This window comes from Vicugna pacos, chromosome 4 (assembly GCF_048564905.1).
Source record: "Vicugna pacos chromosome 4, VicPac4, whole genome shotgun sequence".
NCBI lineage: Eukaryota > Metazoa > Chordata > Mammalia > Artiodactyla > Camelidae > Vicugna > Vicugna pacos.
This window is the reverse complement of record NC_132990.1, coordinates 14,524,691-14,545,024: the sequence shown is the minus strand read 5'-3', so window position 1 is coordinate 14,545,024 and position 20,334 is coordinate 14,524,691. Positions and strand designations below refer to the sequence as shown.

At 36.1% G+C, this 20,334-nt stretch overlaps 1 protein-coding gene across 2 annotated transcripts in view; it reads right to left on the bottom strand.

The window, feature by feature from the left end:
- Positions 1-20,334, bottom strand: part of LINGO2 (leucine rich repeat and Ig domain containing 2) — a 1,052,619-nt gene that overhangs the window by 668,859 nt on the left and 363,426 nt on the right. The window lies entirely within an intron of this gene.

Here is a 20,334-nt window from a genome sequence, read left to right as displayed (position 1 = left end):
CCTATTTTCCTATAATTTAATGCTGTATTTATGTGCTACCCAGAAAATATGGTCACCAAGGATAGGCAGTTTCATTAACTTTTATTTATACAATGCTTCCATATAAGATCCATTTACTAACTGTTAATATAGTGAGGTTCTAAGGAAATCTTAGGTGATTTACGGATGTTACTGATCACCCCAAATCAAGACTGCCCCCAAATCTAAGAAATATTTTCTTTTCCTTACCTCCTAGTTGCTGCCTTTACAGAGCACTGTGTAACTTCCCTGAGTACCATGGAATAATCTTGCACTTATTTCAGAATGCTAAGGCTTAAACAATTTTTGGGGTGCTATTTTAGAAGGATTCTTTTTTTTTTTTTCAGTTCCTGTTAGTGACCCAGTAATTGTTTTCATGGCTTACCAGTCAAGCGTGAAGTGCTCTGATAGCATGTCAACAAAATGTCAAATACTAGGGGAGAGACTCTGAGTATTATTGTGATTGATTGCTTACTTGAATCTTTCTGCTCCCAGCTGCTCCTTGGATGTTGTATCAAGGAAGTAAAAGCTGTCCTCTGTAACTTTACTTTATAGAAAGCAGAGAAAAGCAAGAGGTGGAGGACAAACAGGGCTCCTGGGTAGATCACTGAGAACACTGTCTATAAATTATGCGTGGCTTTCAGGACAGCCAGGCAAGGTGAGCCAAGGGAGAACAGCCCACAGTCATGAGTGACACTGAGTTAAGAATCCTGGTGGTTTTCTGGTGCCCCCACCCCGGGTTTCACAGTGGGGAACAACATTGCTTCTTCTAATAATCTGAGTTATCCAAAGATCCAGGAGAAAAATTGGAGGGGGAAGACACATGGAGTCAGATCCTACTTTAAGAACTACTACTCCATCTAATAAACATCATCTGCCACTTTCACTGATCAAGTCAAAACATTTCTTTAGAGTTTGTCTGGTGCTAGGTTGTACAAACGAATAAAGTAGGATAAGCTGCCCTCAAGGAGCTTACTGGAGAGAGAATTCTAGTACAACAGTACAAGTATTCTCCATCAGTAATAAAATCCTAATGGAAATATTTTTGTTTCTGGAAGAAAGAATCCAACTTATGATATGAATCCTGGGCATAAGTAAGGACAAAACAGATCATTTCTTTTAGCAAAGCAAGCATCTAGATAATAATTACTTAAAATAATTACCTTTAAAAGTAATAATTAATAAGTATAATACTCCTCCTATCCATGAGTAAAGTGAAGCCTCCTACACAGCTACTCTATCCTGAATCTGTTCAACAAATTATTGAAAATGGTTGGTCTAACCAAGCCATCCCAGCCATCAACAATCACTGAGGGTGATTCACAGGCATCTTTTCTCAGTCTGATACACACACACGAGATTTTCAATTAAGAGACTCCATATCAAAAAAAAAATCTTTAGGTGATTTATCTCTCCCCTAAAAGCCTTATTAAATTTTCCATTTAATGTAGCAAAACGTCATACAGAAATACTCTGAAAAAAAGATAAATAAATCCTAGAATATATTTGGTTTCAATAGAGGAAAAAGACATGGAAAATAGACTTTAGACATTTCCCAAGCAAAAGTGTCTCTATTTATAGCAGCAGTCCAGTGCCCAATACAGATAACAACCATTTCCCCAGTTGGCCAAATAACAGTTTTTGAGAGCCCACTGAGCATGAAAGGACTGCCGTAGATACCCTGAGGAGACACAGAGGGAAAGTCCACAGGATCCCTGCCCTTGAGGAGTTTAAAGTTTAAAAGGGAAAAGGGCAGGTTTGTGGGGGTGAGGAGGGGGGGAAACACACACACAGAGATATATTAAAGGTATATAAGAAAATAACCATCTCTTCAGAATTATATAAATTCCACTTTTGATGGTTTGAAGAAGGTATTATCATGGGGTTTAATCTGGTCAAAAGGAAAATAAGAAAAAAATGACATCTTTTTGTGATACCCTTAAGAAAAATAACCTCTTACAGTGAATACTCTTAGGTATGAGACATATTCCTCCCTCTGGATAAGCCCAACTAAGCTAACACAGATAGTCACCCCAATTGCCAGGTAAAGTTAGGATGACACATAGTCCTGTCAAGTCCTCTTACTTAAGGACTAGTTATTGTTTAACTTGAAAACATGCACATAATGGATTATCTGCTTGGCTATCTAAAAGGGTGAGATTTCTTTGTCTTTGCAATCTCTTAGAAGATTGTCTACAGTGTGCATCATAGTCTAGTTTAATGCTTATTCAGTAATAAAGCTGTTTTCTTTCTCTACTCTCTAACTTTGTGGAGAGAATTTCTGAGTTGGGAGATTTTTAAAATTCTATTTCCCCAACATGTCAGTTACTGGCATTTCTGCTTTCTGAAGTTTAGCACGAGAACTTAGAACACCAAACAAAGTTAACTTTCCTAAACTGGGATAAACAAAAACCAAAATAATTTTAAAATAGCCTTTAATATCTATGTATGTTTTAATTGTCCTATTTTTAACTATATCCTGATACAGAAAGCTATTATGATTTTAGTGTCATGGGGATGCATTTGTAAAGACAGCTAAACCACCAAAAAGAAAAGTAAGGAAGAAAGAAAAGGACAGAAGGAAGGAGGGAAAGAAGGAAGGTTGGTTTTGGGAAAGTAAAGAGCTAAATGCTAATTCCAAATTTCACCTGGTTGGTAACCACCAATAGATCATGATGTTTTCATCTTTAAAGAGAAGATAATGTTACTTACTTTACAGTTTCTCCAGAAGCCCCTTTAGGATACCTCACCCCAACAACGTTTTCTTTCAAAAATAACCAGTGTGCTAACTTTTATAGTAATTACTTCCTTGACATCCTTTCTAGTTTTTACCACTCAAGTATGCATCCTTAGACACTACGGTTTCATCTTGCCCATTTAAAAAAATGAATGTCTTTTAGATTTCTTTTAATCTATAGTTTCCCCTTCTATCTCTCTTTTCCTTACAAGTTACTGTTAAAAAGCAAAGGCCATTTAAACTGAAGATTTTCCCACAGTCTGGATTTTTTTTTAATATTAAAAACTCTTTAACAGGGTCTGTGGCCACTATATTTCCTGCTTGATCAGACTTAAGTTTAATTCCCTTGACAAGACTGTAGATGGGGTCATGTTCTTTCATCAGGAAGCAGATAATACCTAGTTTTCTCTCCTTTTGTGATGTTAACAGACATTGATGCTCAACACAGATTCATTTACTTACCATGCAAAACAGTGTTATTTGCTTTCTATCATTTTGTTTTAATTTACTAAGTGAAATAATTTTGTAATGAGACATTTTCTTTATGAAAAGAAACTACTCTTATTTGGCTACCTAGAGTTATAGCAATATGGGAAGAGGAAAAGAAGTGCTTGACATTTTCTTGTTATTTTCTAGTTTACAAGGTAATGAACTGGTGCTCTCTCATCCTGGAAAGTTAACGGATAGGCTTTTTAGAACTCTCAACTCATGAATTTCAACATATTGTATAGATTTCAATACACTGAAATTGGTATCTTAATTGAAGCTCAAGTTGTTTCATCTCTATGTTGGTTCCTGGGTCCTTCTGACATTATTTTTAGAGTGTTAGCAGACTCTTTGCTATCTGATGTGGCAGGATATTCCAGACTTATAGTCTACATTTTCTGCCCCAGATCCAGGATCAACTGCTCCCCAGGAAGCACTGGTTTCTTTTAGCGGGAAAAGGTATCTCAAGACTGCAAAACTGAGCACTAAGGATGCTCCTTACTAGGGGTTGTCACTATTTCTAGACCTGTTTAGTAGACAGACTGAGAAATACGCACGCACGCACGCACACACACACACACACACACACTACATATATATGTATTCATACACACAAACACGCATTTAACTTCTAAATATAAGTCACCTCATGAGTTTATTCTGGTAGTTCCAATTCAAATATTTGGTTTTACTGAACTTTTTCTGTATTACATCTGTATCTTTTTCTACAGTGAGAATCTTGATTCCCATAAGCACATGATATGACAGAACTGGCATAGCCCATAATTTCTCACTTGCTTTATCCAATACATATATGCAGAATACATGCATAATAATAGTCTCAGTAACAGTACATATGTAGCTTTTTTTTTCTACAATGAGAATGCTTTCAAAGACATGGGGATGGCATTAGAGTATTCTATAATTTTTCACTTGTATCCTATATTACATAAATAATAGTGTGTCACAACACTATCACTAATTATAATTCTAAATAGATTTATTATTTTTGGTACATGAGATCCTTATTCTCCCTCCTAATTTTCTAACGGTTGTTCTACATCTGTGTCATCAAAATATGCATCCATAAATATATATTCACTCCCTGTCAGCTCAAACTTAATCTTAGTTTTATAGATAAGTATATATTTAATGTTCACCACTACTTCTTGATGTTAAGTGTTTCTCTAGGAAATTTACGTCTATGAAGCTTTTCTCTAGTAGATTCTTCAGAAAGAACTCAATAAAAATATCCCCTTAGTTCTTCCATTTTGGTATTTTTATGTCTTTTGTACTTGAATATAAGTTTTACTGGATAAAATATATTTGGCTCACATCTTTATTTCCCTGAATACTTTAAATGTTACTCTCTGTTTTTCGGCAAGGAACTTTTGCTGAGAGTCTGATAACAATCTAAATTAATTTTTCCTTTAAGTCAAATATACTTTTTTTTAACCTAATGCCCAAAGAAATCTTTACTTTTAAACTCCATAATTTTATTAGAAATTCTGATTTTGGGTATCCCAGATAATAATTTCCAGGTAGACAGTATGTTATTTAAATATGTATCTTCAAATTTTTTTCAGGACATTTTCTTGAATTACAAGTTTTATTTTTTTACCCTCTTCCTCTGGTTTGGTCTATTTCTTCAGGCATTCCTATCACCTATAGGATAGATCTTTTCCTAACTTTAATCTTTTTTGACATGTTGTAATTTACTGAAAGGTTGTTCTTCTGCACCTTTTTCTAGTTTTTTTTAATGTAATAATTTTGTACAGGCTTTGCCCTCATTACTTTTCTGTTGCTCATTTGTATGTTAGTTTCCTTAAAACTTTTAGGGAAAAGCTTAGTCAGAACAACCTTCTAACTTCACAGAGCTCCCTCTTCTGTTGTTTTTGGATAGTGTTAACACATATGGTGGCTTGTTTCTGAAATTTCTTAGTTCCCTTTTCCTCCCTGATTTTTATCTAGACTTTTTCTCCTTTGATGCCATTGTTTCTGTCTAGTTCTGTGTTGACTCCACGCCCAGCATTGTCTCTGCAGTGTGGGGCACTGCTGGAGAAGAGTGGTCTGGCTGTTTAATTGAGAGTTCATTAGAACTAGATCATTCCAGTCCCTCCAGATCATCTTACTGTGTGCCACTTGCACTCATTTGTGATTGAAGTGGGTAAAACCCCCTCTCTTTTTTTAAGCAGTTATTCTCAAATTGATCCACTGTCCCTTTCAGGTAATACCTTTGCCTCTCTGGGGTTCTCCTATTGCAGGTCTTCAGCCTTCCCGTTGGTTCTCTCTACTTCTTGCTAAACAGATACTGATACCATGCACATCTTGTGATTACTGGTGTCTTATCCACACCTGCTTGTGCTCCATTGTAAACGATATCCATAAATTTTTGCTTTTACCATCTAGTGGCTCTGTGATTTTACATGGGAATTTGAAAAGATACAAAAGTATGCTTCCACTGTTACCTTGTTTTCCTAAAATCCCACATTGTGGTCCTTAGTACAGTGTAGGCTTTCATTATGTGTTGAGTTAGGTTTATTTGAATAACAAAAAGTAAGCTAGGAAAATTCTCTGTAAACCATAAATCTTTATCAGTTTATACTGGCAGAAATTATACATTTATGCAAATACACACATGTTGATATATAGTATGCCATAAGAGTAAATAGGACATATGGGGAAGGGATAAAAATATGATTGTCATTTCTTTGCATGAATTTTACAAGGAAAAATTGGTAAATGTTCATGGAAGTCACTGTTGGTCAGATCAAAGCCTGGAATCCTTGCCCTTAGCTTCACCTTCCTTTACTCTGATTTTGTACATTCAAAATCATCCTGGCTTAATGGAAAAACTAAAAGACATTGATTTAGAAATAGACAAGGATCAACTAACTATAAGTGTTCTCATTAGCCAGTGTTCAAGGCCATTTACTATCAACCTGATCTTATCGTCAAGTCTTACAAATTGCCTAACTACCTACTAGTCTCACCGTAAAAGGAAACACTTTGAGACTGACTTCTCCTTTGATTTGCACATTGAAAGTTCCCCCTTTTTTCCTGAGGTCAGCTTATATAGGTTTGTAGAAAGGTCCCACTAATGAGTACCAGTCCATTAAAAGATCAGCCTCATGAATTAAACTCAGTGAGAATAAATGTCAAATGAAAAAATACCCCACACAATTTGGTGGGAAAAACCTGCATTAAAAGAAATGCTGCTAAAAACTCTTCCACCGTTGATCCATTATCTTCTAGCATTTAATAGTACAGTCAGGCTATCTGACGCTGCTCTGGCTATCTCTTTCTGTGACTGAGGTCCTCCTCCTACCCACTTTTTGTGTTTTTCTTGTTTTTTTAGCAGGGCAGGTTAAAAACACGTAGATCAAAAAGTATGAGATGTGGAATCAACCAGACATTGTTTAGTGCCCTACTAAATAAAAAGCCACCTAGAAGTTGTGGGATTCAAAGCAATTTACTTAATCTAATCTAATTAATCTAACCCTTAATTGTCTCATCAGTACAATGGGAATAATAACAGTACCTAACATTCAGAAGGTTGTGAAGTTCAGTGCTTGTTTATGCTTACATGTTTAAAGTGGTTAGTAGCAAGCATTTAGAAAAGATCACCAATTATCAATGCTTTTTCTATTGTCATTACTATTAGTCTTAATCTTTCGAAATCAGAAATTTCTCTAAGATATATCTAGGTATAGCTCTTTTCAGTAACCATGAATTGTTTGGCAAAACCTTTCACTGATACATACCAGAGCATTTATCATATTTTATTGGCATAATATTTTTACTTAACCTATACTTATGAAAGAACTGAATACTCTAGGAAGGCAGGGATTTTATCTACCTTGTTAATTATTACAGCTTATACCAAGAACAGTACCCTGCAGACACTCGATGAATATCTGTTGCATAAATGGGAAAATGAATTAACAATTTATTTTCTCAAATACCTAAATATAAGAAAGGAAATGCCTTGAATAACAAATAGAGAATCACTATAGCTCACTTGAAAATTGTTAAAACACAAAAATTCAACTGAGTACATTTGAAGATCTAACTGCCTTTATTCGACAATTTGTGAATAGGGTAGCATCCTATCTAGGAAATAGATAGGAGCTCCCAGGAGCTGTACAAAACAGAAGGCATTTATAGGCAAAAGGAGGTGGGACAAGGAAGTTATTCTAGCAAAGAGTTGATTGTTTCAGGCAAGGCCACCCTCCTTTGGGGAAAAGTCGGGATCTAACAGACAGATTATCTCACTAGTGCAGACCAGGTAATTCCAGATTGACTAGTTAAAGGTCATATGTCTGGGAAAGGCTGAAAGTGTAATTAGGCTAGGTAGTAAGTCTTGGTTTACTGATGTGGGGCTTAGCACAAGTGACCTCATTTTGAGCCCATCTTTTTTTTTTTTTTTTGACCAATAGTAATTAACTGGCAGCTAGTTTACATCTTGCCTTGCGATGTTGGTCATTATGAGGAAGTAACCTTGCTTTGGTCTTCTTTGAGTAGCTGATAAAATCCAGCTCCACATCCTATAAGATCCAGTCAGAACCCTGTCTCAAGTAATGTACACATAGAAACCTGCCCCTGGAAGCACTGCCTGAGCAGTTCTCTGGCTTTCTTCTCCCTGACATCTTTACTATTAGTTGCACCCTTTTTGAAAATCAGCCCTCTTAGTCAAGAGACTCTGTAGCTATCACTGAAGACTAGTTGCATGTATGTAACATCTGCATCACTTTCGGCTACTTCTGAGCACACATGAATAAGCAGCAAAATGAAACCCCAGCTTAGCAATTCTTCAGGAAATGAATGGGAAACCATGCTCCAGGCAGTTATTGATATTACTAAATGGCCCTTGAAAATTGCCCACTGGAGCTGAAAGCATACCCTATTTCTTCTAGGCCTTGTATTTTCTTTAACTCTCTTTTTTAGACTTCAGTCCTGAACGCTTTCTTGCTTAGGAGTGATAGGCTTTGTAAGCAAGGCAGAAGCATACTGGATACACCTTTCCAGATGATACTCTAAAGAAAGTTAAAAACTGTGTGTCATGGAGATAAATACAAATACTCAAAGAGGAGTTCTGAGGCTCAGATAGTTAAATAATATGCTTAAGATGGTGCTACTATCAACCTACAAGGTGAATTTAGACCTTTTTAATACAATTCTTCCACAATGGCATGTCACTAAAATTGGACTGAGATTCAAACCACATTTCTAAACTCCTTCCACAATAGTACATTGCCTTCAGAGAGGAGTGAGCAAATGCCGTCAAAATCATCATCACCACCATCGTCATCATCATCATCATCAAATAGAAGTGGAATGCTCAGCTATGTTAGACCTACGTACAAGGCAAGAAAACTGACCTATGTAGAAACATGCAGTGTTTGAAGAATAGCTATTTATATAGGGTGAGGGGATACTGTGCACTGTTTATTATAGGAAAAGAAGGATAAGTCTGATGATGATGATTTTGCTACTAATGTGGTAAAATTTCAACATTTTTTTAATTTAATGGTGGGCTGCACACTGAATAATTCCTTCCAAATCCCACTGCCAGAAGTCAGCATCCCCAAGCTTTTAGGTTTATCTACTATTCATGTGACTTGTTTGCACAATATTACTGATTGTATACTGGCTAAATAGTAAGATGATATTTTGCTCTCAATGAAAACTCATGGCAAATGTGTGAGGCATCAAAACTGGATTGTGGAAGGGAGTCTATAGAAGGAAATTTAACTAGGGAGAGGGTCAAATATGAAGAATTAAAAAGCCCCTTCTGTTAAATGTAGATGTTTTTCAGTCATCAGGAATCCTGTGGAAGTCAGACTACATTTGGGTGCAAATCTATAGATATTTATTTATTTAAAAGAAAACTCAGATTATCTTGGAAAGTATAAAATGATACAGTAACCAAGTAATAGATATTTTTGTAAATATAAGTGAGTTTAAACTTTTTGATAAGTTAAGAGAAATTTTATCTCTATGAAACAAATGTCACTTCAGTTTGTTAAGATATATATATATGTATATATAATAAAACCTAATGTATATAATCTTACTTTTTGTAAAACCAAAACTTAAAACATTATAAGTAGCTGTGAACTTGATTTTTCTATTTTTATTTTGATAATAGACTACTAGCTATATAACAAGAAAAACTGCCTTTTCTCATAAAGGTTTTCTATATCCATAAATATCCAAACTATGCTGGAATAAGTTTGGATTACTGTTCCTAAAACAATTCTCTGAATAGAAAAAAAAGTGGATTCCTCCTGAAATGAAATATACATTTTGTATTTTTTGTTAGTTGAATTTGGCCAAATGACAAGATATACTCCACAAAAATACTATGCTTGGTTCTAGAGCAAAAATTAGGATTCTTTATATGTTTCTATATATAATATAGAAAAATGAGATTGGTATATTTCCTTGATTTATAAAGGAATACCATTGACGTGCATGTTTAAAAAGACAATCGGTTCAGAGTTCAGTAACTCCAATCTAAAATAGAACAATTAAACTTTCCTAGCACTAGAGGTCACTAAAACCAGATTCCAGATTGAATGGCTGCATTTCTGCTAAATCCACAGAGGCAGCAGTTAATCCGCGATCCAAGATGCAGTGATAAGGAGCCTAAGTGAACTCTGTTTTCAAAAATATCAAAATTAAAACACAAAGCATTAGAAAAATTCAAACTTAAAATAAGGAAAGAATCAACAAAACTGTGGGGTTTTCAAATCAAATTAATCAAAAAGGGAAATTAATGTTTCCCCTTTGTGTAACTGTGAATATTCATTCAAAATGAAGTCACTGGATCTTAACCTTTGCTGTTTCTGTGTTTTGCATTTCAAGACCACATAGGAGCCACATGTTAAATAAGCAAAGTATTTCTGAACCCCTTCTCTGTACACCTGGGGATAAACATGTTAATTGGGTTGCTGCTCCCTGGCATCACACAGCTGTACCATCACTTAATTGTGAGGAAGCAGTGGCTTACTCCCCTCAAGTAGATATCATTTTCATTTGTGAATATCACTGCTACATGGGCCAGGTTTCACAGCCCCAGCAATAGTGAAAACATCTGCTCTGAGTTTCTGGGTCTTTAGAATTCACGGCCTGCCTCATCATTTCCTAAAAGGCCCGCTAGCCTCTTTAAATACCAAGTGGAAGTCAAGAGAGATACGTCTTTGGTCACTTATGTTCTAGGTGCCATGGGGAAGGGCATCGCATACCCCAAGCCTTAAATGAGCTAACTGTACGATGTGGTCTCAAATATTATAAGTCTAATGTTCCGTGAGTCAATATGAGTCCTGCCTGAGAAGAAGAATTGCACAACTGAGTTCTGCTAACAACTATTAAAGAAACAATTCTGTGGAATTTTCATGACTGATAATAACTGGGACTTGCCAGCTTATTCTCCATGCAAAGATAGTGGCCATTTTAAAATGTTATGATATATTCTAATATTCCATATATTTGGGAAAGACTTTTTTTAAAAAACCTGATTGGTTATGCCATTAGAGCCTATCAGTGATTTCTTCAAAGAGCAAAAGGGAAAAGACTGAAACATCGTCTATCCCCAATTCTGCTTCAAAATCCAGAATACTTGAGATGCTTGAGAACAAGAACTAGCCATCATACTGTCAGCAGGAGCTGGCTTACAGTAAGCACTCAGACAGTATGTGTTTGACGGAGCCACCAAATAGAGAATCAGCTTGGTTATTAATGCCCTTTCAAAAAGGCCAAGAGGGTTGTTATTCAAATTCAATATTCAAATGTTACTAAATTAAGCAGTAGCTACAGTCTTGCCACAGAGCCTTTACATCATCTCAAAAGGAAAAATGTGTAAGTAGGGATTATTTTTGGGCTGGTTAAAATGATTTTTAATATATTTATTCACATGTATATGCTTATTATCACAATGAGAAAAGTTTTAGAAAGAAGAGATTTTGTGTTTGGTGTTTTTTTTAAGGGGACAAATGTGCTTAGGTTCCTTTTTAACAATTTTATGAAATAAAGGTATGCTCTGATGAGAGTAGAAAATATTTAACATCTATTCACTAATCTAACCAAAGAAAGAAAATGTTCATGCGACCTCTAAGTTAAAGACACCCAGCAAATCTTAACTGTGCCACAAAAACAGTCTAGGGAGTTATGTATAACAGGGACTATAGTTTGGGGATTCTGAAAAAGCCAGTTTATGAAATCTTTTTTGTTATAAGTCAAAATCTACCCATGAGTGAGCCCCTGGCTTTTGTGGGGAAGCCTTAGCAGTCTTTATCTTAGGAAAGTGCCCACCACGTGGAGAAAAGGGGAGAAGGTAGTGAAAAGGAGTCTGTCATGGTTTCTCCTCTCTCTTTTTCTTTCTACCTCTTACATTTTACATGCTAGGCCCACAAATCAAATTAAGGAAAAAGTTCATTTTATGCACATTTTTGAGTTGGGGTAATTGACCTAAAATGTTAACATTGAGAAATAGTCACTTAATAGTCCTGCCTTTCCTACAGAACTATTGAGAAAACTAAATAATGGGTGGAAATTTCAAAAAGGCCAAGAGGATAGTTATTCAAATTCAATATTCAAATGTTACTAAATTAAGCAGTAGTTATAATCTTTCCCTAGAGCATTTACATCTTCTCAGAAGGGAAAATGATACTTTAAGCAGGTGAGCCTGCTGAAACTCTTCCCTTCCATACAGTCTTCCTTCCTCTAGTCACTCCACAAAAATCATTAAGGGCCCATCATGTGCCAGGTACCATGTTAGGTGCAGGAAATGCAACGATGAGATACAGAGGCACTGTCCTGCCCTTACAGAGGTTACTGAAAATGAGAGAAGACTGCCAATCAAGTAAGGAAGCAGCAGTGATGAAATGTGATTCATGCCAGAAGAGAGAAGTATAGAGACCTCAGTAAACCCAGTAACACAGATGCCCCTTCCTTTTTCTGTCAATTCGCTATACAGAAGTTACTCAATAAATACGTCTTAAATTGTACATGTTAAACAATTGGGACTGAATGAAAATACTCATCCTTGGAGAAGAAAGGGAGCTACAAAGAGTTTAAGTACTTTTTAAAATGCTGATAGCTTCACAGATAGCCAAGCACCTTGGCGAGAAACTGAAGAATAGGTAGGGACCTACTGCAAGATACTCAACCATGAGTCTGTGCTCACAGGAACTAAAATCTCTATTTTATGAATTGCTGAAAGATGGAGCAAGAACTCAAAAGAGATGAGAAGATCAGGTACGGGAAAAACAAAATTTACATCAGCCCAAACAGTGCAGGTGGTGGGGAAGCTTTTGCCCATAAGCTCTCCAAAAATATATAGTTTTATTCAGTACTTCAATATAATAAGTCACAGGCAAAGAGTGCCCTCCTTTGGGAAGAACAGGTGTGTAGGCACATGCAGAGTATAATCTTGCACAAAGATTTTTGTTTTTTGGTCTAAGACGGAAAATAGGACTGGGGAGATCTCATGAAATGGTATGGGGGTTTGCTGGAAATATGCACCCATCAGGGGCTGAGCTGCTTTCATTAAGTCTTGTCCATAACTGCGCTTGCTCTGGTAAGCTGACAAAACAAGAAACTTCCACATGTAGGATAGTTCATACATTCAAGTTATTGAATCCATTTTTATTTTACTTTAAACCTGATTTATCTCTTTCTGACAGCACAGCCCACAGCTCCTTCTGGCTTCTTGCGACGTTAGAGAGCAATCATGAATGTCAAGTTTTGATGGGCACCGTGAGGCCCCTTCTCTATAGTCCACGGTCCATGTGGGTCTTCCTGATATGATTGATTGTGGCACAGAATCATTCTCCATAGAAAGACTAATTGCTTCAGCAATTATCTATTACTGAATGGTTGACTGTGACTCCTACTTCAGCCAGCAGTTCCTGTGTTAGATTAATTTATCCCCCCCCTTTTTATCCAGCATGTATTTATTTTATCTTTATCTTTTACATTTCGGGGAAATGCCTCCTCTTGCCAATTTAGGTGAGATTTGAGTATGGCCTTCCTAAGTCATAAAGAACAGGATGGATGGACTAAAGAATTTATATGAATTTTCTCTCATCATAACTCAGAAAAAATTCTTATAGCAAAGCAATGAATCAATGTGATCAAGGAAACCAGGGAAATGTAGGGCTTGCTGTCAGCTCTCTCCTCTAATGTAGGCACCACCTAACTACTGCGAGTAAGTCAACACTGTAAGGTTATTTTCCAAATTTAATTCTCTAAAAAGTGCCATTGAGTTGGGCTAGGTCCTGATAAAATGCAAGAAGTTAAGAGAAACTAGAGAACTGCATACAAATTATTCTCAGCTCATTTAGAAAGGCCAGAGCATGTGCACAGGGACAATCTTACTTTTTAAAAGTGAAAAGCAAGCTTTTACTTAAGATCCCTCTTGATGAAATACCCTAGGGCCAAGGTTAGAATTTTCCTACTTGCTTTACAAAAACAAAACAAAACGAAATGTCTTTGTGTTCTCCTGAAATAATTCTTTGGTAGCTAGAAAAGCAATTTTTAATTTACCATTTTCATATGAAGTGGCTTTGAGCTAGAAGAAGCATCTGTTGATAACACGGGAGTACTGCATTTAAAAAGAGCGAATACAATAAAGATTCAGAAGATATTAAATATTCTGCATCTGGACAATCTATAGATGTACATAAAACAGAAATAAAAGTTTTACTAAGTTCGCATAAAAGAATAGACAAAACAGGAACAACAGAACCCAGTTTTCCCAACACTAAATACAAGATAGTTTTTAAGATAGTTTCTATCTTAAAAATACACATATACTTTAAAACTTACAAATGGCTGCAAAGAATCTGTTGTATAGTGTTACTTAGTTCACAAAGCTATAAAAATCTATCAGTTTTTCCAGGATTCAGGCAAGGGAATATCTAGCTACCTTGCAGCAGTGTAGGAAAAAATCTGTTTTTTTATTATTATTATTATTATTATTATTATTATTATTATTATTATTATTATTATTATAAAAAATATGTAGTCACCACTGGAGAAATGCAAAACATGGCATTAAGTAACATACATTTCCATGATGGATGAGCATTTTTATTTTGGGTAGCTTTTTATATAATTTGTATAGTTGGATTCTGGCTCTTCCCAAATTCCTTCTCCCACCTGGTCTCATATGGCAGGTCAACAGTCAATTTTTGCTCATAGCTTGGCTCTCTTGCCATAGTTCAGAATGCAAAACATCTGGGGCTATTGATGAGCTCATATGCTGTAAAGCAATGGGTTTTCCCTTGAGGAGGTTTATTTCACTATTTTTAAAATATGAATCACTTCCTCTGGAAGGATGGCTCACCAGTTATTTAACTTCAAGACACCAAATGAGTACATAAACCACAGAACCTTCCATTCCAAGGCCACATCTATGGTCAATGTAAAAGAGTGCACAACACACCTCTCAAAGTTAACTGTGCGGATCTTGGAACACATTTCACAACTACTGAATGCAGGCCACAATTTTTCCTGATTGCTTTTTTATAAATTTCATAGGAAGATGTTTCTAACATACACATTGTTTTCACTCCCAAAAATGCTTTCGACACCGCATATCTACCTGGCATCTGGATGCAGCGACACTTTAACCTAATGCTGATTCACAGTATAGAAACATTGTATTATTTTACCTTTACCTCCTTCTCTCCAGTGCATTAGTCATAGAAAATTCAAGGCAAAACATCTTTTTTAAATTCTTTTCTCAAAAACCACTAAAATAAAACCTTCTAAGTCAGCTAATCTCATAACTTCCAACTCACTGTTTTGTTCCATACACATAGTTCAATTCAGGTGGACTATTATGGGAAATGGTCTTAAATGATTCATAATTTTTTTAATGAAAAAATAAATGGGTATTTTGATAAAGGTGCTCAGATAAACTAAACATGAGGCTTTTTTTTTAAAGCTAATGTTGCCATGGAAACCAAGGGACTTGGTAGCCCCCTCTGTTCTCTGCCTTGTTCAATTCCAGAATATGGTGCAATGCCAGTTAAGGTATTACATGTTAAGTTCAATATTTTACACATTTTAATTGAAATTTAAAATAGAAGGTCATTTTGGGAGTGAATATTTTTGTGTGATTCCAATGGATAGCTTAGAGGCCAAGAAGTAAAGCTGACAAGAAGGTAGATTTTGAGTCTGTATTAGGAATAAATATCTAGCAACTGGAATTGTTTAGCATTATGTGCCCACTCCCCACAACCAAATCACTAAAGTGATTAAAAGAAAGCTAAAAGATGTCAGCAACGTGAAAGAGGGAATCAAATGCATCTCCTAAGGTCCTTCTCAGCTCTTAAGTATTTGTATTTCTCATTAGCACATGAGCTCAATTTTCTTCCTCTTCTCTTGGTTTTACTAGCTCTTTCTTCTTCAGAGCTCTATCACAGGTCATCTGCTCTCCTGTGTTGCTCTTGCGACGTTACCAGTGATTAGCTTCAGGTTATTTTTATTTTTTGTAATTATTATGTGTAATATATAAACTGTGTATATTTCTTTCTAATTCTATTCTTTCTCACTCCAGTGTGATGTGTCATTTAACCAATAACAATGCGAATGAACAGAGACAAGGGCTCCTTGAAGTAGTTGTCGATATTTTCAAATATGACATTATTATTATTATTATTATTATTATTATTATTATTATTATTATTATTATTATTATTATATTTGAGGCTATAGTGGGTGGTGGATTGGTTGCTGTATCCTTGAAAATCTGAAGGAAGTCAGTAGGAAATTAACAGTGATACATATATTTTCAAAAATCTAATTTGTGAGGTAATAGTAATTACATGTGAATATGTGTATGTGTTTATACAGCGAGTATCAAGGGATGGCTAATGTAGAAATGGCCTTGGAAGGCTTTTATTTCAGCCCTATCTTTTTATGCGTGAGGATATGGAGACCCATAAAGCGGTCTGACTTTATGAAATAGGCAGAGTTAGAAATGAAGCTGAGACTAGAGCTGATTTGTTTCTCTTAATCCCCATCTCATTTGGTCTGTGTTGGAAAAACGTAAATTGAAGGTGCTCTGACAGAGGCTGGACAACCAGATGCTGGGCTCCTGGAGGACTGTTCAAGGGATTCCAGTGCAGGTTGGAGGGCCAGACTCCTATATAATCTCCAAGGTGTGCATTCTGATTCCAAGATTTTATTCATCCACATTTGGAAATAAATTGTGATGAAGAGGAAGAAAGACATGAAGAAGTTCCAGAAAGGGAGCACGCTGAAATCTTTGAAGCTCTTTATTCAAATAGTAGCAAAACAAAATCATTAATTTTCCAGCTCTACATTTGGCAATATTTCCTACTTGAGAAAAACAAACCAACAGCCCTTCCTATACTCTGTTATCTCTTAAAGTGATGCATGCTATTAAACAACTGGTAAGGCAAGAGGTATGAAGTGGACTCCATTTCACTAGCATCACATGGCCGCAAGAATACAGGTTTCCCCAAAATCACTTCCATTCAGTTGATGAAGCAAAGGAACAAGGGGTGTGCATACAAAAGTAGTTACCAACTGGCAGGCATTCAGGGAAATTACCGACAAAAAAGAGAGAAAAAAAATGCCCACTTAATCTCCTGCTATATAAAAAGAAGTTTAAAAGTATTTACACTATAAATGAAAACCTCAATACCACTTCTTCTTGGCAACATTACGAACATTTTTCAACTATGTTTAAACTCAAATGTGATTGCCAAACATTTTTAAATACCAAGGTTGAATTACCTCAGAGAGAATTTGAGTATTTTTACAGTAACTTATAGGCATATTATAGATTTTTGAATGCCAGAGTGAGGACAAATAGATAATTTCCTACTTGATTCCCTGATTTCCCTAGCTACCTCATATGCTACTAATTCTTAAAAGTCTAGTCTGTAAGCTAGATCTTACAAACTTTATCCAATGGCACTAATGATGAAGTACTTTAGTTGTGAACCCTGAAGTGACTCTTTTTTTTTTTTGTTAAATTTGAAAATGTTCTATTACTCTACATCAAATTGGTAGTTGTAATAGAGCAACTTATGTTATGATTTTTTAAAAATTGCAGTATAGTTGATTTACAACATTGTATTAGTTTCTGGTGTACAGCAAAGTGATTTATATATGTATTTTTTTCAGATTTTTTTCCACTATAGGTTATTGTAAGATAGTGAGTATCATTCCCTGTGCTATATAGTAGGATCTTATTATTTTGAAGTGACCCTTCAATGGGAGTTAGAAGGACCACAAAATCCAGGTGTCCCTGATTCAATTGTGGAAAAAGATGAAGAAACAGAAACTTGTATTAGAAGCCCGATATGAGACTGAATGTGGGATGCAAATCCAGAAACCAAGATGTCTTTAATGTTCTTCCTCCTCTATTCAATACACATTATTTCATCATTAACCATGCACCAGGCACGGTCTTAGGTGCTAAGGATACAAGGGGTTGGCCTATGACTGAAAGATAATGATAGTATTTAGAGCCTAGACCTAGAGAAAGAACCAGAAGGACTAAAGGGAACGGTAACAAGAATATGAGAGGGACTGTGCATCAGTATGTGAAAAGTTAACTATTTAATGTGATAGTAAGTCTCACATTACTATTTATTATTTGTACCAATAAATGTGACAAAGAATTAGAGGTAGAGAAGTGGGTAGGTACCTTAAATTCTGGTACACAAAAGTAAAATGTGTGATGTAAACCTCTCTTCTTTTTATCTTTCCCACCACAAAGAATTTGTTCCTTACATGAAAGCCATCCTAGCAGCAGGGGAGTCAACTTAGACCAATGAATAGCAAGGGTCCATTCTTCTACCCAGAACCTCAAAAAGTACAACATAAGGCCAATTCAACTTGCAGTGCTCAACTTAAGATTTGTTGGCAGGCAGTCACAGTGCATATAGAAATAAACATATATGTATATTTTTTACCTCTAACCAGGCAATTGCTAAAATATGGTATATATAAAGCACTATGGGAACACGAACCCAAGGGCAAACACTCTTCCTAGAGGGCATAGTGACATCTGAACTGGGTGTGAAGGGTAAGTGGGATTTCATAAGGCAGAAGAGAGAACAAAGGGCATTCCAGATAGAGGGAACCGCAGGTACAGAATCAATGGGAAGTCAAAAGGCTTATGTGAAAAATGCACTCTCTTTCACACTGTTACTTTGCAGAGGCAACTCCAACTCTGTTTCTTGTAAGGAGAGATTTGTGTTTCCTCATATTTTGCTTAATTGATCAACTACAAATTTGTACAAATCTATCAAGGACCCATCATGTACCAAGTAATATGACAGACCTTGAAGAAAAGACAAAAGAAATGCTGCACATGCATTTTCCATTAAGAAGCAGGCCACTTAAATGTAGAGAAATTCTGGTGCAATGGAAAAAAGATAGGCTTTGGAGTTAGAGAGAAGTCAGTTTTAGTCCCAGTTCAGCTATTTCCTGGTTGTGGGACCCTAATTAGTAACTTCAACTAGATGAATTAACTTCCTCATCAATACAATAGACATCCCAATGCTTAACATTTCAGGGTTGTTGTGGAGATAAGAGTAAAATGGTATAGAATGTTTGACACATAGTTTAAACTCAAAACCAAACAAATAAAAACAAAACAACAGCAAAAACTGCCCCCTATTTATTCTAACTGTTCTCAAGAATGAATTGAATATTAGCATAAGATGGTATATATATAATTTAGAGCCAAAATGAATGGTAACTGTACAAGAACTGTGAACAAAAAATATTGCCTCCCATATCAGTAAACAAAGATGTTGTAGCCATCAAGCCATCACATTGCAGCTGCCTCAACAGCGAGCCTTAAGGGAACTCAGGATGGAAACAGGATGCCCACCATCAAGCCATCAGCCACTGCAGCCATGCCCAAGGGTGCATCCTGAGGAGACTCAGCATGGGAAGCACAGGACACTGGCCCTAAATGGCTAAGGTGCATATCAAAGGAAGGATTTCAATGAGCCCAGAATCTTGCATCTTCCCATACTCAGAAAAGCACTAGGGGGGTAGGGGTATAACTCAGTGACAAAGTTCATGCCTAGCATCCATGAGGTCCTGGGTTCAATCCCCAGTACCTTTATTTAAAAAAAAAAAAAAAAAAAGAAGTCAGAAAAGTGCTAAATTTCTTAACTTTAGATATCTGGTCTTCTTTAATTAACAGTAATCTTATTTTTTTTTTTTTTAGGGGAAGGAGGTAATTAGGTTTATTTACTTTTAGAGGAGGTACTGGAGATTGAACCCAGGACCTCATGCATGCTAAGCATGTGCTCTGCCTCTGAGCTATACCCTCCCACAACAGTAATCTGTTAATATTCCTACTACCTGGTTTTTATTGCAAAAACTCCTATATATCCTGGCTCCTCCCTCACTTCTTCAGAACCCTTAGACCTATCTGAGAGGTTGTCTCCCAGCTTAAAGTCTTCAGAATGTCTGCCAAACAAAATATAACTCTCAACTTCTAGGGTTTGTTTTTTTTTTTTTTTCAGTTGACAAAGCCTGGCTCCTGTAGGTTGGGGCAATCAGTGAAGAGTGCACTGAAGGGGCATAATGTGGATTGCCTTATATAAATGATATTTGAAGAGGTATGATAAAAAAAAAAAGAAAATTCCTTTTAGGAGAAAACCCATTTTTCCGGGTTCATTTTAGGATAGTCTAAAGTGTCTAGAAAAGGCTTATGTCTTGTGGCTCAGGGAGCCAGGGGAAAATAGTTTTTTATTAATGGAGGCATGAGATACACTGGATAAAATACACCATATTATGAAGAACCTTGAAAACCAGGGTAAAGATCTTGGAGACTAATCCAAGGACATGAGGGCATTACTGAAGGTCTGAAGACATAAACCTCTCCTGGAGGCAGGATGAGGACCACATAAGGGAGTAGAATGCATGACTGAATCCTTTTTGATCCGAGACTTCACATCGACCCAGATTGGTCACCCCTACCTCTCCAACTGAAATAGCTTCTCCCTCTCTACAACATCATCCCGTGTAGAATCACCCTGCTTATTCATTAATTTTCAGCTGTTTCCTGTTCACATTAGACT